At 44.9% G+C, this 6,271-nt stretch overlaps 1 pseudogene; it reads left to right on the top strand.

Moving 5' to 3' along the window:
- The first annotated feature begins 1,150 nt into the window (after positions 1-1,150).
- Positions 1,151-1,268, top strand: LOC124560613 (annotated as a pseudogene).
- Positions 1,269-6,271: the final 5,003 nt, after the last annotated feature.

Genomic DNA, 6,271 nt, shown 5'->3' with positions numbered 1-6,271 from the left:
ACAAATCATATCCCACCTGTCTTTTTCATTCGCAGACAGTGCACAAGAAGAAAAAATTGTTTTTGTTCCTCTGCATATTCCCCAATTTATCTAATATTCCTCTCGTGGCTATAATGGGAGGTTTAGTGGCAGGCAGTAACGTGTTACTTATCTCGTAGGGCAAAGTGGATTCTCGGAATTTCGAGAGGAAGGCGCTACATGATGCATAATACTCTTCTTATCTGACGGGAATTTGTTAGGAATTCCCGTGGCGCTATCACACAGACTAAGTAAACACGTGACGAAGCGCGTACCTTTGTTTTCTTCTTTTCTATGTGCTCTTTTGGTAGAAATTGGTAAAGGACGGATAATACACAAGAACTGGTATTACGACGGGTTTGTACTTGAAATGTTACAGGCGTGAATAATACATTCCACGCGTTCTACTGTGAAATCTCATTTTCACTTCCGCCTTTCACATAGACAGATTTATACGGTTTTTCTATTGTAAGGAAGGAAAACTGGGATTAACGTCCCGTCGGCATCGAGGTCATTAGAGACGCAGCAAAAGCTCGGATCGTGTGAGAGATGGGGAAGGAAATCGGTCATAGTGTTTCAAAAGAACTATCCCGGCATTTGCCTGGAGCAATTTAGAAAAATCAAGGAAAACCTAAATCTGGATGGCCGGCCAGGCGCTAATTTGAACCGTCGTCTCCCAAATGCGAGTCCAGTGTTCTAACCACTGCGCCACATCACTCGGTTGCTCTGTTGTAAGTCACTCCGGACAGATGCTGCTAGGTAATTTGTAAGACGACATCTTTGTTTGAAACTGGATTACTAGTACAAGTACATCCCAACGTGTCCTGATTTGGAAAAGCTACGCCCTATTATAGACGAAGTTATGACCCAAGTAACTAATTAACGAACGAAATCTGACTACAGCATGGCAGATGACAGTTACGTGAACAGTTCACACTTTTGCAGCGCAACGGTAAATACTTGTAAACATAACTGAATTTTAAAGGCCTTCTCTAAGATTCCAGCAATAATAAATACGATTTAGTAACTCGACTAATAGTCAGTCACTGCTCATTGGGGATATGGACACTGATTTGAAATTATTACGGTCAAATATGTAACCTAGAACATATACACTTGTGTAGAATAAAGAGCCAATGGCCTTGCCGCAGTGGTAACACCGGTTCCCGGCAGATCACCGAAGTTAAGCGCTGTCGGGCTGGGGTAGCACTTGGATGGGTGACCATTCGGTCTGCCGAGCGCTGTTGGAAAGCGGGGTGCATTCACTTCTTGTGAGGCAAACTGAGGAGCAGCTGCTTGATTGGGAAGTAGCAGCTCCGGTCTCGTAAACTGACATACGGCTGGGAGAGTGGTGTGCTAACCACATACCCCTCCATATTCGCATCCAGTGGCACCTCTGGGCTGAGGAAGACAGGGTGGTCGGTCGTTACCTTTGGACCTTCATGGCCTGTGCGGGAGGAGTTTAGTTTTTAGTTTAGTTTAGAATAAAGTACCACGTCTCTGCAAGTTGTCTCTTTGAAGTGAAAACACTATGTAATAACTATAGAATGAGTCAATCGGCGCAGCCAGAGGTTATGTATTTCACTGTGCGATAGGACAATGGGTGGAAAGTATCATTCTTCCAAATGCAATTAAATAAATAAACGACCACGGAAATCGAAATGAGAGGAAGTATTTATATACCACTTTATATAACTGACCTGAGAAATCAAATAACAGAATAACACATGCCCTCTGAGTGTACAAACGACACATGTTAGGCAAAATGCAAATACGTACTCATCTTCTGAACATAGTTTCCATACACAACACAAAGCATTTAATAAGATAAACTGATGGGGAGAGTGACTGAATTGACTGAAACGCTCTTCGGATCAAGTGACTAAAGTTGGATTCTATACCAAGTCTCATAGGTACTGACCTCACAAAGACAGGGAAAGTCTGTAACTGCACGTGGGACTAAGTCCGCTCCCGCTGATAATAGGAGCTTCAAAGAGTGATTTAGGTAATTAACGAAATAATTTATCAGCTCTGTAATGCCTACGGATAACCCCAATAACTATCTAAAGGAGCAGCATTCCATCAGTAAGCGGCTTTCAACATATAGAACCCTCCCCCTCCTCACCCCCCCCCCTTCCCAACCACCCTCCCTCGCTCCTCTCCACACCAGAGTAGGTTATTCGTCAGCTATATTCCAGTGCGGTTTGTGTGCGCGGAACAGTCTCATCGTCCGCAAACCTTATACAGAAGACCTCTCAGAGTTACAGGTCGATACTGCCTACAGAATCATCTTTGCATTACTGCTGCGACGACTATTCTGTAATGAAAATATAGACGTTATTGTCTGCCGTTTTTCACTTTGCGTTCTGTTCTGGCGGAGGCTATTTGCTCTTTTTTCCTCTTTACTACTGTGTGACAAGTACGTAAACTGTGATTCATCAGTGTGTGAGCGACGTTGTTTGGGAGTCCTTGTCGTTGATTAGCTTTTGTATGACATTGTCGTCTATCGGTGTACGAGCGGCGGTGTTTTAACTCGTCTTTTCTGTTTATTACGGCGTTGTTGTTTTAGTCGTGTCTTTCCGTCATGTTTGTTTCATGTGTTGCGTCGCTTAGTGTTACCTCCTAGCATGAGACTTTGCTTTATTAAAGTATATATACGAGGGCAGTTCAATAAGTAATGCAACACATTTTTTTTCTGAAACAGGGGTTGTTTTATTCAGCATTGAAATACGCCAGGCTATTCCCCAATCTTTTAGCTACACAACACTATTTTTCAACGTAATCTTCATTCAATGCTACGGCCTTACGCCACCTTGAAATGAGGGCCTGTATGCCTGCACGGTACCATTCCACTGGTCGATGTCGGAGCCAACGTCGTACTGCATCAATAACTTCTTCATCATCCGCGTAGTGCCTCCCACGGATTGCGTCCTTCATTGGGCCAAACATATGGAAATCCGACGGTCCGAGATCGGGGCTGTAGGGTGCATGAGGAAGAACAGTCCACTGAAGTTTTGTGAGCTCCTCTCGGGTGTGAAGACTTGTGTGAGGTCTTGCGTTGTCATGAAGAAGGAGAAGTTCGTTCAGATTTTTGTGCCTACGAACACGCTGAAGTCGTTTCTTCACTTTCTGAAGAGTAGCACAATACACTTCAGAGTTGATCGTTTGACCATGGGGAAGGACATCGAACAGAATAACCCCTTCAGCGTCCCAGAAGACTGTAACCATGACTTTACCGGCTGAGCGTATGGCTTTAAACTTTTTCTTGGTAGGGGAGTGGGTGTGGCGCCACTCCATTGATTGCCGTTTTGTTTCAGGTTCGAAGTGATGAACCCATGTTTCATCGCCTGTAACAATCTTTGACAAGAAATTGTCACCCTCAGCCACATGACGAGCAAGCAATTCCGCACAGATGGTTCTCCTTTGCTCTTTATGGTGTTCGGTTAGACAACGAGGGACCCAGCGGGAACAAACCTTTGAATATCCCAACTGGTGAACAATTGTGACAGCACTACCAACAGAGATGTCAAGTTGAGCACTGAGTTGTTTGATGGTGATCCGTCGATCATCTCGAACGAGTGTGTTCGCACGCTCCGCCATTGCAGGAGTCAGCTGTGCACGGCCGGCCCGCACGCGGGAGATCAGAAAGTCTTGCTTGACCTTGCGGCGATGATGACACACGCTTTGACCAACGACTCACCGTGCTTTTGTCCACTGCCAGATCACCGTAGACATTCTGCAAGCGCCTATGAATATCTGAGATGCCCTGGTTTTCCGCCAAAAGAAACTCGATCACTGCCCGTTGTTTGCAACGCACATCAGTTACAGACGCCATTTTAACAGCTCCGTACAGCGCTGCCACCTGTCGGAAGTCAATGAAACAATACGAGACGAAGCGGGAATGTTTGAAAATATTCCACAAGAAATTTCTGGTTTTTTCAACCAAAATTGGCCGAGAAAAAAAAGTGTTGCATTACTTATTGAACTGCCCTCGTATTAGTGTATTTGTCTTAAGTACAAGTGAGGGGTTTTCAGTTCTAAGATTATTTCTTGTTCGTGCCCTCTTCACAATAAGGATAAGTTTGGCATTTATAATTTGTGATATACGTTGTAGTCTTGTGCCTTTTAAATAATTTAGAAAATGTGATGTTTGACAAACTTATTTTGTGAAAGTCGTCACCATTCGCTTGCTTTTAATTATTTACGGGTCTGGTAGCGCCGACATCGTATGACATGTGGTGGAATGTATATGAGAGCCATTTATGCAAGGATGCCTGCACTTAACTGTGTTATGGCGTAGTGCGCTAATTGCACTAAGGCTATCTAAAGCTTTTGACATTTTTAAAGTCAATTGATATATGTTTATTATGTATGTTTTTAAAGTTGTGTGTCGATGAGTGTTTTAAAAGAAATCTGAATCTAACTTGTAAATAATTTTAGTGATTTGCAAATGGAAAAGTTTTTTTTTTTTTCTGTCGGTAAACGTGATGAAATTCAGCTGCTTTCCAAACTGTCATATGATCAACGACCGTACTTGCTCTTACCACGATGTGAAATTTATGCTAATTGTCTGTTTATCAAGAAATAAATACCACTAGCACCCTCCACTCCCCTACCCAATCTCTTATCGTATCAGAGTGGTTCCAGTGATTGAACATCAATCACGTAGTCAAATGTAGTCAAACTGAATACAATTTTTTACTCTTTTATGCGCACAACATGAGATTTACTTCGTTGAGTGTCCTTACACCTATCACCAACCCTCTTCATGCCTTAAAGAATTTCGTAACAATGTCCTAGCTTCAGGACTTTACTGTATCCAATTGCATCGTCAGCGAACAGTCTTAGAGAGCTAAATATGTTGCCTGTTGTGGCGTTTTAGGGGTGGAGAACAATGAGGGTCCTCTCACACTTCCCTCGGATACACCAGACGCCATTTCGCTTCTGACGGTGTCTCTCCATGAAGAACTACGTTCTGGTTTCTCTTAGCTGTAGAGCCTTCAGTCCATTTGCGAAACTTTCCTGTTATTCGATAAAGACAAGTTTTATTTTATATCCGCGGGTGCAGAACTGAATCGCAGGTTTCTCGGAAGTCAAAAAACATGGCGACCAACCAGGGCTCTGCCATCTTCAGCCTTCTGATCGCTCAACGAACAGAGCGAAGTAAGTTTTGCATAATCGAAGCTTGGGAAATCTCTAAACAGCACTTTGTATCCAACAGTCCTTATCCCATTTGACATTAGTCCGCAATATCGCTCAACAGCCCAAATGCTCCATCGCGTTCACCATAGAAGAGTGATACATGCATGTGACTATATTTGACACGAGACGATGGGTAATGCCATAATCTGTTAACAATGCCCTAAGTGTTCCATAGTATCAAGAGAGAGTACACAACGTGTTTAGGGGAGAGTGGGGTAAGACGGGATAGTTAATATATTTGGGGCCATAAAATCAACAATCATAGTCAGAAAATTTTGAAAAAATTATGGTGTAATTGTACATTATTATAGCTGAGAATTAAGTATAAACAAATTTGTTTTGACTTTTCAATTTGCAATATAAAACTGTCCTTGTACACTCCTGGAAATGGAAAAAAGAACACATTGACACCGGTGTGTCAGACCCACCATACTTGCTCCGGACACTGCGAGAGGGCTGTACAAGCAATGATCACACGCACGGCACAGCGGACACACCAGGAACCGCAGTGTTGGCCGTCGAATGGCGCTAGCTGCGCAGCGTTTGTGCACCGCCGCCGTCAGTGTCAGCCAGTTTGCCGTGGCATACGGACCTCCATCGCAGTCTTTAACACTGGTAGCATGCCGCGACAGCGTGAACGTGAACCGTATGTGCAGTTGACGGACTTTGAGCGAGGGCGTATAGTGGGCATGCGGGAGGCCGGGTGGACGTACCGCCGAATTGCTCAACACGTGGGGCGTGAGGTCTCCACAGCACATCGATGTTGTCGCCAGTGGTCGGCGGAAGGTGCACGTGCCCGTCGACCTGGGACCGGACCGCAGCGACGCACGGATGCACGCCAAGACCGTAGGATCCTACGCAGTGCCGTAGGGGACCGCACCGCCACTTCCCAGCAAATTAGGGACACTGTTGCTCCTGGGGTATCGGCGAGGACCATTCGCAACCGTCTCCATGAAGCTGGGCTACGGTCCCGCACACCGTTAGGCCGTCTTCCGCTCACGCCCCAACATCGTGCAGCCCGCCTCCAGTGGTGCGACAGGCGTGAATGGAG

This window comes from Schistocerca americana, chromosome 1 (assembly GCF_021461395.2).
Source record: "Schistocerca americana isolate TAMUIC-IGC-003095 chromosome 1, iqSchAmer2.1, whole genome shotgun sequence".
NCBI lineage: Eukaryota > Metazoa > Arthropoda > Insecta > Orthoptera > Acrididae > Schistocerca > Schistocerca americana.
Note: the sequence above shows the minus strand (reverse complement) of the source record. Positions and strands in the feature narration are given on the sequence as shown.